A 17,658-nucleotide genomic window follows, 5' to 3' on the forward strand; every position below is an offset into this window, starting at 1 on the left:
TAGGTTCCTTGTCAAGGTTGAAGATCAAAGATCACCCTTTGGGTGGTCAAAGTCATAAAAGTGATAATATGCACCAACTTTGGTCAAGGAATTTGTGAAGTGCAAGTGTCTAACAAGTCTCTTGCAAGAGAAACCTCTCTGGGCCCAAATTCCCCAGGTTAACCTAATCAGCCCTTTGTGACCTACACACAGATAAACCCCACCATGGTAGCAATCATGTGACTAACCCACCCATCTGCCTGCTGCCTGTCACCTGACGTCAGTACCTGCGCTTGCCTGGCCCTTTGTGATGACGTGGAGCAAACCACCACCCAATCACCTTAATGATCCTCCTCCATCAAGGGGAATGGTTAAAAGGACTCAACCACAAGCAGCCAGTGGCCATTGCCCTGCTAGACTCTGGTGTGGCCATGTGATCTTTGAGCTATGGCTGTTGCCACGCTTCCTAGCTTTGGCCCCCTCCTCCACCTTGGGGAGGTGAATCTTCTTTCTCCCTTCTCTCTCTCTAATTTGCTCTTTTTTTTTTGAGTTGGAGTCTCACTCTGTCACCCAAACTGGAGTGCAGTGGCATGCTCCTGGCCACTGCAGCCTCGACCTGCTGAACTCCGATGATCCTTCCGCCTCAGCCTTCCAAGTAGCTGGAACTACAGGCGTGTGCTACCACGCCTGGCTAATTTCTTTTTTAAATTGTAGAGATGAGGTCTCACCAAGTTGTCCAGGCAGGTCTTGAACCCATGGGCTCAGGCAATCCACTCACCTCAGCCTCCCAAAGCGCTGGGATTATACAGGCTGAGCCACCGAGCCCGACTTTCTAATTTACTTTTAAATAAACTTTTCTTTTTTTTAACCTCTTCGCGTGTTGCAGTTCTTTGCATTACTCAGATCTCATGGACCCTCCGTACCTAACACTCCCTTTTGTTTCTGTACCCTTAACCAAAAGGGTCACAACGTATCCCAGAAGGGATTGTGAACATAGCTTTGTCTTGCTTCTCCTTTCAGGCCTCTTTCACATCTCTTCTCCAAGGGAAAGCGCTGGTCACTAGCAGAAGGTGCAGATCCTTGTGTGGAGCTAAGCCAGTGCCAAGGGACACACACCACCACTAAAAAACTCTCTGCAGTGTTTATCCTGCCAGGATTCACCTGTCAAGGACTCCTGGTAAGCTCTGGGGCAAATCACCAAGAGAAATAGAAAAAAACTGCCCTCTTTAAATGGGACCCTCTACCACAGTTACTCTGGCTCCAGCCCCCTGGAAGAACAAGGTTTCTCAAGAAGTCCTGGCTCTATGATACCATGATATCTATGTTTCCTTTGGAGATGGATACTTAGATCTGCTCTTTGTTTTGGGGGGTCCTTTTTCCACTTCATATGTAACTACTCCTGGAAGTCAAATTCTTCCCCTTCCTAGATCCCTACTGTTATAGACTGAATTGAATTTCCCTTAAAATTTATATGTTGAAGCCCTAACTCCCAACGTGACTGTATTTGGAGACAGGTTCTTCGAGTAGGTAATAAGGTTAAATGAAATTATAAGGGCAGGGCTCTAATCTAACAGAACTTGTGCCCTTATAAGAAGAGGAAGAGATACTAGTGATGTGCATTTGTATGAACAGAGGAAAGGCCATGTGATGACACCATGAGAAAGTAGCTGCTATGATCTGAATGATGGCTCAGAATCCATGTGGAAACCTAATCCCTATTGTGGTGGTATAAAGAGGTAAGACCTTTAGGAGTTGAATAAATGAGATTAGTGCCCTTAGAAAAGAGGCTTAAATAAGCTTCCTTCCTTCCCTTCTGCCATCTAGGATGCCAAGAAGGTTCCACCTTTAAAGCAGAGAGTAAGCCGTCACCAGGCACCAAATGTGCTGGTGCCTTGATTTTTGATTCTCCAGAACTTTGAGTACTTTCTTTTTGTGTGTGTGAAGGAATCTCACTCTGTCATCCATCCTGGAGTGCAGTGGCATGCTCACGGTCACCGTAGCCATGACCTGCTGGGCTCAGGCAATCCTTCCATCACAGCCTTCCAAGCAGCTGGGACTACAGGCATGCACTACCATGCCGTATGCCCCTCTTATTATTTGATTTATCGTAGAGATGAGGTTTCATCAAGTTGCCCAGCCTGGTCTCGAACCCCTGGTCTGAGGCAATCCTCTCACCTCGGCCTCCCAATGTGCTGGGCTTACAGACTTGAGTCAACGCACCTGGCAAGAGGACTAAATTTCTATTGTTTATAAATTATTCAGTCTAAAGTGTTTTGTTATAAAACCCCAAGTAGATTAAGATAGAAATTGGTACCAAGAGTAGGGTGTTACTGTAACGGATAACTAAAATGTGGACACAACTTTGGAAGGGAGAAATGCATAGAGGCTGAAAGAGGTACATTGCCATGAAAGGAGCCTTCAGGACAATTCTGGTGAGGGCTCAGAAGAAGAGAGCTGTAGAGAATGCCTCAATCTCCCTAGAGATTACCTAAGTGGTTGTGAATAGAATGTTGGTAGAAACATAGATGGCAAAGGCCATTCTGTTGAGGTCTGAGATGAAAATTAAAAACATGTTATTGGAAACTAAAGGAAATTCAATCCTTGTTATAAAGTGGCAGGGATTTTGGCTGAATTGTGTCCTAGTGTTTGATGGGAAGTAGAACTTATAAGCAAAGAAATTGGATATTTGGCAGAAAAAAAAAACTCTAAGCAAAATATTGAGGGTGAAGTATATCTCCTCTTGACTCCTTATAGTAAAATGTGAGAAGAGAGGAATAAATTAAAGATGAAGTTTATAAGTAAAAAGGAAGTAGAACTTAAAGATTTGGAAAATGTTCAACTTGGCCATGTTGTAAAGAATGAAAATGCATAGCTGAGATAGAACATCAAGTGTGTGACCAAATGACCATTTGATAAGGAGATTAGTACAGATGGGCAGAAGTCAAATGCTATTTATTAAGACAGTGGGAGAAATGGCCCTGAAGGCATTTCAGAGATTGGCAGGGCTGTCTTTCCCAGCACTGGCTCAGAGTTCCAAGGCCCAAGGGACAAGATGATGTCGAAAGAGGGCCCTTGGGCACTTGAGGGACCTCTGTGCTTGATTCCTGGCACTGCCTCAATTCTCTGTCCCCTGAATATTGACACAGAACTCCTCAGCCACCCCAAATGTGGCTCAAGCCAGCCCACATGAGGCTCAGGCCACCCCTCTGGAGGGCACAGGTGGTAAACCATGGCACAATCTGTGCAAGGTCAGTTCCATGTGTGTGCAGAGTACACAAGCTGTGAGGACATGGCTACCTCCACCTAGATTTCTTTTTTTTTTTTTTTTTTAATTTTGAAGATGTGGAGTGCAATTCAGGATGAGATATACAAATGTTCATTTTTATGCCCCCCTCATTCCCTGGCAGTTTCTCACTACTGCCAATTCCTTTCTTATAGTATTATGATAATTGTTCAAGGCCCACTTATGAGTGAGAACATGTGATGTGATACTCAGTTCTTTGTTTCTGTGATAGTTCACTCAGTGTTATAGACTTTAAGTCCATCCAAGTTGCCTCAACGTTGATAATTTTGTCCTTATTTTTGTCTGCTTAATATTCCATTGCTGCATTACTCACAATAGCAAAAACATGGAACCAACGATGCTGCCCATTGAAAGAGGACTGGCTAAAAAAATGTGGTACATATCCACCTAGATGTCTAAGGGTGTTCCAGAGAATCTTTGGGCCCAGGCAGAGAATCATTACAGGGGTGGGGTTACCACAGAGAATTCTCACCAGGGCAATGCCTAGTGGAGCCATGGGAAGTGAGGCTGCACCCAAGACCCCAGGATGGCAGAGCTACCAGCATACAATTCAAACTTGGGGGAGAAGCAGCAGTGTGACTCCAAGCCATGAGAGCTGCTGCCTGGGCTACACTAAGCACAGCAGTGCAGGTGGGGCCATCCCAAGCCTTGGGAGCCAGGCCACTGTCCCAGTGTGTCTGAGAAGTGGACTATCTAGTCCAAGAAGATTGATTATTCTGGAGCCTTAAGATTGAATGTTGTTTGCCCTGTTGGGTTTTGGACTTACCTGTGATCTGCTACCCATTTCTTGCTTCCTGTTTTTCTCTTGGAATAGAAACGTTTACCCCACACCTGTTCTACCAATGTATTTTTTTGAAAACACATTACTTATTTAGCTTTTCTGCCTTACTGTTGAAGAGACATTTGTCTCAGGATGAATCCTTCTTTGAGTCTCACCCATATTTGCTTTAAATGATCATTAGATGAGACTTTTTGGACTTTGGAGTTGATTCTGGGACTATATTAAGACAACTGGCATTGAGACTTTTGAGACTATTGGGATGGTGTGAATGTATTTTATGTGTGAAATGGACATAAATAATTTGGAGGGGAGCAGGGGTGAAATGCTATGGCCTGAATGTTTGCATCCCTCCACAATTAGTACTGAAATGATTTCTTATTGTGGTGGTATTGAGAGATGGGACTTTTAGGAGGTGATTAAGTCTTAAGGATGCCTCCCTTTTGAATAGAACTGGTGCCCTTAGAGAAGAGACTCAAGCAAACTCCCTTGCCCTCTTCAACCCCGTGAGGACGCAGCATGAAGGTGCCATCTTTGGAGCAGAAAACAAGCCTTCACCAGACACTTAAGTCTCCTGATGCCTTGACCTTCAACTCCGCAGCCTCCAAAACTGTGAGCAATAAACATCTATTGTTTATAAATTATCAAATAATAGAAGGTATTTGATTATAACAACCCAATCGAATGAAGACAGCAGCCATCCGTAAACCAGAAAGAGAGACTTCACCAGAAACCAGCCCTGCTAGCACCTTGAATTTGGACCTCCAGCCTTCAGAACCGTGAGAAAATTCATTTCTGTTGTTTAAGTCATCCAGCCTATACTATTTTATTATGTTAGCCCAAGCAGACTAATACACTTTCCTTGCCCTTTTTGCTCCTGGGCACCCTTATGTCTTAGAGCATGGGTCCCCAACCCCTGGGCCATGGATAGCAGGAGGTGAGTGTATTGGGCCAGTGAACAAAGCTTCATCTGCATTTAAAGTCACTCCCCATTGCTCACATTACTGCCTGACCTCTGCTTCCTGTCAGGAGCATTCTATTCTTGTAGGAGCACAAACCCTATTGTGAACAATGCACACGAGGGATCTAGGTTGCATACTCCTTATGAGACTCGAATGCCTGATGATCTGAGGTGGAGCTGAGGTGGTGATGCTAGCACTGGGGAGCAGCTGCAAATACAGATTGACATTAGCAGTGAGGTTTGACTGCACAGAGACCATAATAAATCAGTTGCTTACAGACTCATATCAAAATAATAATTTCATAATAATAATCATTTCATTATATGTTACAATGTAATAATGATAGAAATAAAGTGCACAATCAATGTAATGTGCTTGAATCATCCCAAAACCATCCTCCCACCCTGGTTCTTGGAAAAATTGTCTTCCACAAAACCAGCCCCTGATACCAAAAAGGTTGGGGACCGCTGTCTTAGAGGAGAGGAGGATGAGTCATTCTGACATCAGTAACCCACCACAAATTAGTGTGGAAGGCAGAAATTCTGTCACTGGTGTGGGACAGTGTTGCCTAGTAGTTAAGGACATGAGCGGGATCTGTGGGAGGATTGATTTTCTTCTCCATGCCCAAGGGTCCTCTGGTATCTAATGAGAAAACAATTGTGCCATTGTCTTGGGACTGTAGTAAAGATAGAATTAAATAACAGCACGGAATAAGCACTCAATAAAATGATATCTATGGTGATTATTATTTTATTGGCCCAGCCATGGATACACAGTCTGACCTTGGGCTTGGTTTCTCCACATATAAATAATGGAGATAGATGCTTCCCATCTTCCAAGCATGGTGAAAGTTTGAAAAGAAGAAAAGACAAGAAAGAGACAAGGAAGAAAAATGCCTTGGAAACCCAAGATTGTTTCTATTATTACGATTATTGCCATTATCATCAATCAGCCCTCAGTATTCGCAGAAACACCATTTCCCAGGCTAACCTGCACCACGGCCTCCAGCAGTACAAATGGTAGTGAGGAAGAAGGGTGGAAAGAAAGCTGGGTAACTCGCACTTATGCCTTCCCACTCCCAGCCATGCCTGGCCCTGGTCCCCTGCCCATGGGGAGGGAATGTTCTTACCTCTCTGCCTCTGATGATGCAAGATAAATGATATGGGGGTGGGGGACGGTGGAGCCAGTACAGAGGACCCACAGAACATAGCCACCATCCAAACGAAAGCCACTTTGTTGGGAACTGAGTGACAAGCCTGCCCTCTGCCTCTTCCCACCTCTCACGTGGTGTGTGGGGCGCTTCTGCCACAGGGCTTAGGGAAAAGACGGTGCCCGGCAGCTAGCCGTCCTGAGAACCACGCTGGGCAGTCAGCCATTTGTGGCCCAGCCCCTTCTTCCATTCTTGAAGATCCTTCTGCCCATCCTGGCAGCTGAGGCACCATGCCAGGCCCAAGCCTAACAGGGCAGAGCTTTTCGGACATTTCCAGATGATTCATTGGCTGGTGGAACAGGCCAGAAGATGAGACCCAGGTATCCCTGAAATCTTAGGGACTGAGAGCTGGGTTGGCTTGGTATCCCCATCTGCCGGACTCTGTAAGAGGCCCAGGGCAAAGGAAAGCAGGGGTGTGCTTGGGTGGAGAGTGAGATCATTCTGGTATGTATTCACTGTGACTGGGCCAGTTCACCATGAGTTCCTCTTCCTTTTGCCCCCTCCTTTCAAAAAAAAAAAAAACTAGTGAGAGGAACAATAAAATCAGCAGGTGACATTGGTATTAATCCCAGGACTCTCACACATGGAGCGATTTAAGGAGCTGGTAGAGAAGCACGCGTGAGAAGTGTTATTCCTGAGTGGGGACAAAGCATTCAATAGTGCCAGAAGCACGCGTGAGAAGTGTTATTCCTGAGTGGGGACAAAGCATTCAATAGTGCCCAACCATCCCCCGCCCTCATGGCTGTTTACAGTAAAACTTCATCACAAGATGCCATTAAGCTTGGCAGTTACTGTAAATGCTACTGTCGCTGTTGACTTCCACAGCCCCAGGAAATTTTATCCAAGACAGAGTGGCTTCAACAGAGAGACCCAAACCACCACTGGTTTCTCTTCAGAAAGTCGAAGGTGCCCTAGAGAGAGCTATGAGGCATTCTTGGGCTGGAGGATGTCGGCTCCCTCCCTCTACTCTGTGGGCTGTGAGGACAATAATGAAGTCAGCAGGGCTGGTGGGAGAAATTCCAGAGCAGAATGAAAAGCAGTTTGGCCATTATAAGGAAGGCCAGAGAGCATTGTGCAACCTCTTCTGTCTTCTCAGCTACCTCGATGGAGGGAGAGAAATAGCTTGTTCAGGGCTCTATCAGTGAAAACTGGACACAGGGCCAGTTTGAATTATTTGGGGTAGGGAGGTTACAGGATCTGTACTTGCCTGAACAATTGTAACAAGACACAAGGACACACCTGAATTTGTCAGTTACTACGCCACTTGCTACACTTTCTACTTCCCTTCCCCAAAGCAGCCACAACCTCCGGATATAAGCCACCGAGGGACTTGTTTAAAATTCTCTGTGATTAATTCATGGCATTTATCTTACTTTTATCTGAATTTTAGAGGGGAGAAAAGCTTTGCTGCCTTGTCCAACATCCCGAAACAAAGCCTTATGCATGGCCACATCTCTGGTGTCTGATGCCGTGCCTGACACGGAGACGTGTTCACTCAACACTGACTGAATGGATGTTGTTGATGCGAGTACGAGCCAGATGTGGCAAGAGCAGTGGGCTTTTTTTTTTTTTTAAGTCGGAGTCTCACTCTGTTGCTGGAGTGCAGTGGCACACTCATGGCCACCGCACCCTCGACCTACTGGGCTTGGGCGATCCTTCTGCCTCAGCCTTCTAAGCAGCTGGAACTACAGGCATGCGCGACCACGTTCAGCTTATTTTTTGATTTATTGTAGAGACAAGGTCTCACCAAGTTGCCCAGGCAATCCTCTCGCCTTGGCATTCCAAAGGGCTGGGATTACAGGCTTGAGCCACCGTGCCCGGCCAGCAGAGGGCTTTTAATGAGAAAACCTGGGGTCAAATCTTGGCTCCATCATTTGCTAGCTGTGTAACTTTGAAGCATTTCATTTCTCTGAGACCCAATTTCCTCTACTGTAATTTGGGAATGATAATACCTACATTATGAGGCCTTGGGCAAATTAAATGAAATAAAGATGTTAAAGTGCTTTTCACAGTGTCTGACACATCAATAAATTTTGTTGAATCTGAATCTAAGTGATCAAATACTGACCTCACCAAGCCCCGTAGAGAAAAGCCCACACCTCTGAATTGGGCAGTCAGCACCAGGGATTATCTGCCACACATCCAGGGTCAGCTGTTACTTCCTCCAATCATCTCTGAGCCACTGTGTTCTATTTCCTTCCTCCCACTCCCTAGCTGATGTATGCTCAGGGAAAGCTAACAAATTTTAATATCATTCTAAGTCAAACATCATTATGAAAGTAAACCTACTGGAAAAAAATCATATAATGCATCCCAAGGCCAAATGTAAATGGTTTTTAGATTTTCCATTATTTTAGGTTACCTGTGCCCAGGAGAGACTGGGAAGATAACCTACATTCGTGCAGATAATCAAGAACTGATTATACTTCTGGATGCCTTACTTGTTCTAGATTATAAAGCAAAGAGCTCCCAACTTGACCTCAAAGAGAATCTACCACTCATATCCCGAGGAGTCTTTGGCCACTCAAATTAGAAACAGCAGGTGGTCAGGTGATACCAGTTTCTTGGTGTGGAGCAAACTGTAGCTGCTGCTGGCTACTCCTGAGCTGTGGAGAGGTCTCGTGTTCTGGAAACTTCCAATGAAATAATTTGCCTCTTTAAGTTTGCTTAATTCTGTTTTGTAGCCTTCACTCTGCTCTAATCTCAGAATATCAGCCTAACTGTAAACAGAGTAGGTAATATTAACATACGCATGCCTCAGTACTGTGTTAGCCCCTATCTTGTATCAGTTATTTGTTTTCCAGATGTCAAATCACTGAGTTATTGTCCCATCCAATGCTGAGTAGCTCCAGAGGCCAAGTTTCCTCCCTGATACTCCAAGAGTGGTGGTGTTCGCCTTAACTGAACCAGGATTCCAATAGCCCTCTCTTACATGCTTGTGGCCTGCTACCTTTAATTCTGCCTTGTGAACCTTTGCAGAATGTCCACAGGTGCTTGAATATACAACCTGAATATAAAACTCAGCTTTGCTTTTGGATAAAACTCTTCAATAGATTATAAGCTCAACAAGGGCAGATATTTTTATCCAGTTCATTCATTGATATATGCCATGTGACTAGAATACCAGAAAATTTCCTGGCACAAAGTAGGTGCTCAATGAGTATTTACTGACTGAATGTCTTGCCCTTTCCCCAATCTCTTGGTTTCACCCTACTTTTGGACAAAGGTTCTTGTGTTCTCGTCTCTGAAATACCCAGTCTCTGGCTTATTCCTGAAAGAGGGTATACGGTAGAGTGGAAAGTTCAAACTCTCAGACAGATCTTGGTTCAAATCTCAACTGTGCCACTTCTAAGTTCTGTTTATCTGAGCTTCCTTATCCTTATCTCTGAAATGGGTATAACAGGTATCCCACCAACTTGTTTAAAGAATTAAATTCTGTACATAAAATCCCTCACAGAATTCCTCACAATAGATCGGGTTCACAAATGGTATCCCCTTCTCCACTTTCCCACAAATAGAGATGCTGAAAAGAGCTGATGGATAATAGCATAAGTAATATTCCTTCCATATTTATGTTGCCTAATACATGCTAGTTCCTTTTACTGTCCTTATGCTCATCTAATCATGAAAGGGAACGTTCACCGCGTCCCCTGATGTGCCAGGCATCATGCTAGTTGCTGGGGATACAAAAGTAAACAAGCACAGGTACTGCCCTCAAAGAAACCATGGTCTAGGATGGTAGGATGGCAATCCAGCAGGGAAATGAGCAAAACTAAGCAGGGTAACAATGAAGAAATGTGCAGGGTACCATACGTGCACTGAGGAGAATGCTGGAATAGTTGGTCACCTCACTGTTTTGCTGCAGTGGTCGGTCACCTCATTCCATCACACATAAATTCTTGATCCGCCTCAGCCAGCCAGTGACCAGCCCTGACTGATGCAATGGTGCCAGTGATCGACGATAATCAGCTTTTTTTTTTGAGCCAGAGTCTCTCTCTGTTGCCCAGGCTGGAGAGCAGTGGCACACTCACAGCCACCACAGCCTCAACCTGCTGGGTTCAGGTGATCTTTCTACCTCAGCCTTCCAAGAAGCTGGAACCACAAGCACACACCACCACACTGGGTTAATTTCTTGATTTATTGTAGAGATGAGGTCTTGCCAAGGTGCCTAGGCTGGTCTCGAATCCACAAATGAGTTCAGGCAATCCTCTCACCTTGGCCTACCAAAGTGCTGGGATTATAGGCTTGAGCCACCACACCCGGTTCACAATAATCAGTTTTACAGATTAGGAAACTATCAACTATTGGCTAGGGAGTTTTCCAAAACCCCCTGGCAGACCATTCTAGTACATGGCTACTCTCTCCTTTCCACCGCCTTCCCTAGTTCTTCAGAAGCAGCAGACACTGCTGCCAACTCTTTTCTCTGTCTTCATCCACTCCTGGAGTTGGCAGGAGATTTAATTAACAACAACAAAAACCTCTCCAATGTTATTTTGTGTGGGAAAGGGAAGGAAACTAATACTTGCTTTGCTTTATATCATGTACCCTCCTGGCACTTTTTACACATTTGGTAGTTTAATTCTCATGGCAGTTCTATAGGATGGATAAGCATCACCCACTCTTCAGATATGGAAACTGAGAGTGTAATATCCTTGGCAAAGTTGATTACTGAGTTAACAAGGGAAGTCTGGCCTGGGAAGGAGCAGCTCCTACAGTTGTACGATATGGTCCAGTGGCCAAAGGCACTCAACTGGGAGGAATATTAGGGGCTGGAATGCAGTCTGTGCTTTGCTCACCAAGATGGCACCTGGTATGAGGCCACATCTCTCATTCCTGGTGACACAAGGGTACAGTCTGTTTGTTGTGCCGCCATCTGTCAGGTTGTGCCTGCCTTTCTCTTCTTCAGATGAGGGTGCCATATGGACTAGCAGCAGATTCAGTTGGGAGCCAGATTCGCCCAACTCCAGAATCCAAGCAATTCCCAGAAGGCTCTGCAGTCTCCCAACACTCCAGGATATTCACTGTACAGATGAGGAGACTGGGGGCAACACTCACTAAACACTACCATGGTCAATTCTCTCTTTTTTTTTTTGAGTTGGAGTCTCACTCTGTCGCCCAGGCTGGAGTGCAGTGGCACACTCACAACCACCCCAGCATCAACATGCTAGGCGCCAGCGATCTTTCCAAGTAGTAGGAACTATAGCCTTCCAAGTAGTAAGAATTACAGGCACATGCTATCACGCCCAGCTAATTTTTTTATTTATTGTAGCGACAAGGTGTCACCAAGTTGCCCGGGTTGGTCTCGAACCCACAGGCTCAGGCAATCCACTTGCCTTGGCCTTCCAAAGTGCTAGGATTATGAGCTGAGCCACTGAGCCCAGCCCATGGCCAATTTTTATAATAACCCTCCAAGAGAATATTTTTCACACTTACCACATAAGAAAACAAAGACTAGAAAGGGCTAGATGGATTTCCCTGAATAGGATGAATGCCAGAACAAGGATTTGAGCTTAGATTTCTCTAGCCTAAGGCACACATTCTTTTCATTATTCCAGACTGCCTTCAAAAGAAAAAACTACTTGCTCAGAGTCACAGAGCTACCTGGCAGTATAGCCGAGGCTAGAACTTGGTCTCTGACTCCAAATTCAATGAACAGTTGTCATTGGCAGGTTGGGGACAGTTCTGGTTATCTATTGGTGCATAACAAACCATCCTAAAGCATAATAACTTAAAACAAAAATAATTATTGATTTTACTTAAAAGCTTGTAATTTGTCAGTTTGGTGGTGATGGCTACCAGTTTCTGATTTGTGTGGCTTCAGCAGAGAGAGCTTGATTAGAGCTGGAAGATCCATTTCTACAATGGCTGTCACTTAGGAATTCAATGACAGCTATCTGTCATCCAGCAGTCTTGAGTTCTCTCTGCATGAACCTCTTCATTGGAGTGGCTTGGGCTTCCTCACAACATGGCAAGACCTGCAAGGTTTCCTTTGACTTAGTCTTGGAAGTTCCAGCATGTTACTTCCACAGCATTCTGCTGGTTGGGAAAAGTCACTAAACCCAGCCCAGATTTAAGAGGAAGAGAAATGGACTCTACTTCACACTGAATTTGCTGCAATCTTTAATTTACCATGGAGACCTTGGTTCTAGAGAAAGTTATCGACATTTCCCCAAAATAGACTTCAGTCAACTGTTACAGCATCCAACTACCTTTCTTTACAGATGGTCCAATGCCCAGGGGTGGGGAGTGGGGTGCAGATTGGACAGGCACCCTTTCCCCTGACCTGTAGTGAAGGCGGTAGCCAAGAGCGTCTGAGCTGATTCTGTGTCTGGAGCTTTAGGGTGCGTCACAGTCTTGGCTGTCCCTCACTAATAAAAAAAAAAATCACCGCAGCGAAATCAGTCAGCACAGCATCTGGTCTCTACACCCTCACTGACTCCAGCCAGGCCCCCGGCCCCTCACTGTCACAGGTAGTAAATTCCCCTGGACATGCATGCCAGAGAAAGCCAGGGCCGAAAAATACTAATAAATCCATCTGAACACTGTGCTCTCTGGGGGCCTATCAGTATTTCAGCTCTAGTCACAAAAATAACATACTGTAAAAGACTGATTAGTCATCGGATAATTGAGTTCTTAAATGTCAAAAACAATATCGTATGAATATTCAACAGATCATGCTACTGAAACTTACCTGTTCCATCAACAATGACTAACATTTTTTCCCCCATTGTTCCTTCCCAGAAATTATGTTAATATGACTTTTCTGAGGTGATGAATGTGGTTCTCTTTAAAACATATTGTCTTACAGGTTAATGCATAATGAGCTAGTTACAGGAAAATCGCTCCGAGAGTCGTGGTGAATTTCATGTCTCTGCATTCGCTTCACCTCCTGGTTCAGACAGCGGGGACATCAGAGAAGAATTCCTTCCAGTAACGGAGACACTTCAGAGCTCTTGTCTTTGAGAATTCTATTTCTTATTTCATTTATTTATTTATTTATTTATTTACCTATCGGTTGCCTGAGACCTGGGGGGAGGCATTGTTTTCACGCAGCTTAAGTTGAAGCAAGGACCAAAGATCAACTTTTGTGAGAGGCTGGCGTGTTACTTAATTCCACGGGAAGTTAGGGCTGGATAGGCTAAATGTGTTTATGAAAACGAACCTGCCTTTTTTCTGAACTTATATGCATACACACACAGATATACTCTTCCTATCCGGTGGGGGTGCAGGGTATGCAGTTGCGGTTGGAAGGAATTTTCTGTGCCTGGAGTCTGGAGAGGAGGGCACTCCCCCAAGTCGATTCTGCTTTTTGTTAGCCTGGCTTCAGCAGATGCTGCAACAGCTGGATCCAGGAGCAGCTTGGTGGGATGGGAGCTGATGTTGGGGTCAGTGTGCAGGCCCTGCAGCATGTTGGGAGCCTTGCTCTTGGTGGAAGCATCCGGAAATGCCAAGAACCAACTGTTCCTCCAGCCGGACGCTGTCTGCTCCTGAGGCTGTTCTGTCTCTCTCTAGTCAGAAGCCTGAGACTCTCTGACCCACCGATCCCAGTCCCAGTCAACCCCAATACAACCCGAATGTGTAGGGCTGAAGATGTCCACAACCTCTCTCTGGCTTGCTGGCTCAAGGACCTACAACCACGTTCACCATTCTTAATCTAACCCTGCTGTGTCCCCAGGCCATTTCTGCCTGTCCTAACCTTGTCAAACTATCACCTACCTAAGTATCCTTCAAGGTCTTTATCATGTTTCTGACTTCCCACTCTTATTTTTCCCAGTTAAAGCCTTAATGTCTTTCTCAACCATACTGGCAAACAGTTATCAAAGCTTATACAGGCGCCGGGCACGGTGGTTCTCTCCTGTCATCCCAACACCATGGGAGACTGAGGCAGGAGACTCTTTTGAAACCAGGAGTTCAAGACCAGCCTAGACAACACAGCAAGATACCGCGTCTACAATAAAATTAGAAAATTAGCCAAGCATGGTGACGTGTACTTATAGTCCCAGCTACTCGAGAGGCTGAGGCAGGAAGATTGCTTGAGCCCAGGAATTCAAGGTTGCAGTAAGTCATGATCATGTCACTGTACTCCACCCTGGGCAATACTGCAGGACAACTGTTTCTAAGTAACACAAATAAATAACAATGTATACAGATACAAAGCATATTCTGGTTTTACAATAGGCACCAGCCCCATCCATGATTTCCAGTCCTCGCCCAACTCCACGCCTTCCCATGCTTCCGTCCTGCAGATCCCAGACTCCCTGAATACAGCAACACGAACATCTGCTTACAGAAAACATGCTGAGAGCCCCTCCTTTTCCCTCCTAAGATCCCAGGAACTCAGAGAACTGAAAGAAGACACTAAAATTCATTCATCCCAGAGTTTCCTTCTGCCTGCTGCCTGGTTTCACAGATGCAGCTTCCACTTTCTGCAAGGCTGGGCTCACCCATCAGTGGTAGATGACAGGCAGTCAGGTGGGCCACAACAATGGAGTGTTGTCTAGGGAAGAACTCCCCAGCATGGGGATGGGGAAGATCCAGAGACAGGCCCTGCCCTGGAGGGGCTTACAGACCATTTTCAGAAGAAAAGCCCCAGGGATGGCTACCCTGAGCAAGTGAACACAGGCAGGTTCCTCCTGCCCCAGGGGACTGTCAGGGCTTCGCTGCAGCCCACAGGCCAGGACAGACCAGAAATGGGCCCCGGCCCCCACGCTTGCCCAAAGACTGTGAGCAACAGAGGACTGACTCTTCTTAAGTGTGTTTTTAATTACTGCAAAAATGTGTCATCTTAAGCGGCAGTGTGGTTCTCAGTTACCCGCATGCAGATTGATGCTCTCTGTATGAAGCGGTTAGCACAGACATTTAAAAACAATTAGGATCATGGTGAGGCAGCTTGGAAAGAGATCGTTATATAGGGGGATGGGGGCCGTCAGGCCATTCTGCTACCCAGATAACGAAGTTATTTGTACTTTTGATGAGGAGGAGGGAGATGATTGGTTTCTTTAATATTTCCCTTTTGATGTCAGACAGGAGTTATGGACGCACGCACACACGCACACATGCAGGCGCACACACATGCACACACGCGCGCCTGAGCAACACTCCCAGATAACAAGCCAGATGCAATTTTAATGCTTTTAGGAGCCACTGGCAGAGAGGAGGGCTGCAGAAAAACGACTATCTGGCAAAGCTGCTGACACCCTGTTGTGCCCAGAGACTGAGGGGACACTGAAGGGAGACAAAACCCTGCTGACGTCCTGTTGTGACATCCCAGGTGTGGGTGGGCCCGGGACACTGATGGAGCCCTCCTGAGCAGGGTCCACCATGGGACCATAGCACCTGCCTTCAGGAAGTGACTCTAGAACCAAGTAAAAGTCTGGGGAAAAGCATCCTGGGGAGCCAGGTGACACCGGCTACACCTCCCTGCCTCCTGTCCTGGCTAATGCCACACGTGAGGCCTAGCCCCGAGAGTCTCTGAGAGGGGGCTTCTGGCCTGTCTCCATATGAAACACCTCCTTTCCTCTAAGAGGCATCGTAAGAGGCCTCTGAAACCTGACTGGATTTATCCTCCTTGGTTTCCAGGGAGAGGTGAGCTTTAGATGTCCTGCCTGTCATGGGTTGAATTGTGCCCCCCGCCAAAATATGTTGCAATCTTAACCCCCAGGACCTCAGAATGTAAACTCTTTTGGAAAGAGGGTCTTTGCAGATGTAATCAAGTTAAAAATAGGTCCTTAGAGTAAGTCCCTAATCCAGGATGCCTGTCCTTATAAAAAGAAGAAAACCACCATGTAACAACAGATCCACGCACAGGGGGCATGCCATGTGACCACAGAGGCAGAGACTGGAAATGCTGGTGCAAGCCAAGGCACACCAAGGACTGTTGGCCACCAACAGAAACCTAGAAGGAGGCAAGGAAGGGTTCCAGCCAGAGTCTCAGAGAGAGTGTGGCTCTTCTGACACCTGGATTCCAGACTTCTAGCCTCCGGAATTAGGAGAGAGAACATCTTCCGTTCTATTTAGGCTCCCCCCGTTTGTGGTACTTTGTTAGAGCAGCCACAGAAAATGAACATACTAGCTGACAAATCCCTGCCTGCCCGTGGAGAGGACTTTGAAGCCAGTGTAGGTGGTGGTTCACTTTTTTCCTACATGTATTCCTTTACACAAACATTTGCCAGGGCGAGTGTGCCAGGAATCTGGATGAAAAGGCCTGGGAAGCAGTGAGCGGCCTTAGTGACCAGGCTGGGGTTGGGGCTGGGGCTGGCCAGGAAGCATTAAGCCACTGGTTCAGTCTGTTCCTCCCTCCCAGGCTTCTCACCGTGCTCTCTCCTTCCCACATTTCCTCGAGGCTGTATAGCATCATGGGAAGAACACAAACCTTGAGGTCAATCCGATCAAGGTTTAGAACCACATACTGACTATGTCACCTTGGGTAATTACTCAACCTCTCTGAGTCTTCCTTCTAACCTGCAGATTGGAGGTTGTTGGGGAAATGTAAAAAGATAATATATAACATGCAGCAAATGTAATAGTAATTACATACATGTGAGAAGTGATAATGGAGTGTGGATCGCTGCTATACCTGTAGTTTCTTCACAGTTGAGAACTTACTCATCACCCATGAAGATCTTCTGACCGATACTTTTCCTAGGGTCTGTGCAAAATTCTTCCTGATAATGACTTAGTAAGCCCACTTGGCCAATCTTCCCATTGTCTGGTAATTTTTTAAATGGTGACCCAAAATTTCAGGTACATTAAGCATATGAAGGAATTGTTCTCTAAAAAAGCCAAAAAAAAAAAAAAATCAGAGAAGTTAAAGGGAAGATCGGTACTATTTTAAATAAAACGAGTGAAAATATGCATTTTCAACTCAGCTGTTGGTGTATAAGTGAGTTGAGGACCATAGTTCTAGATTTATTTCTAGAAGGACTCCCTGAGAGCCCCAGGGTTGAAACAGAGAAGCCATGGGAGAGGACACTAAACTAACCTATGGGGACAGCCTGGAGGAAGACAACTTCCTCACCCTCCCTGTGGACAGACCTAGACCCCAGACACCCACAGTGGTCAGTCCAGCTATTTTCAGGCACACAAGAAGTTGGGATTATTTTTGCAGGCTGGTGATTTTGTAATTTGCAGAGATGTTGATATCTCCATATGCCGCCTCGGAGTGGGATTGTCTCACAACAAGCATGAGAGAATCGCACCTCGGCAAAGAGTTCAGTAAATTCATCTGTGAAACATATTTCAATTCCAAAGGCAATTTTCTAATTAGGGACGACACACAAAGCCTTCACAATCTGTGAGCAGTTGTCTCCATGGAGCTGGGTCCTAGGCTATACTAAGCCCGCATATGAGTCACCAACTCCCTCCCTGGTCCAGGACACATGCTCCCGAAAACCCCAGGACCTTGGTTTAGAATGGAGTGGGAGCC

Source organism: Carlito syrichta, unplaced genomic scaffold (genome assembly GCF_000164805.1).
Source record: "Carlito syrichta isolate Samal-C Ts95f unplaced genomic scaffold, Tarsius_syrichta-2.0.1 Scaffold303197, whole genome shotgun sequence".
NCBI lineage: Eukaryota > Metazoa > Chordata > Mammalia > Primates > Tarsiidae > Carlito > Carlito syrichta.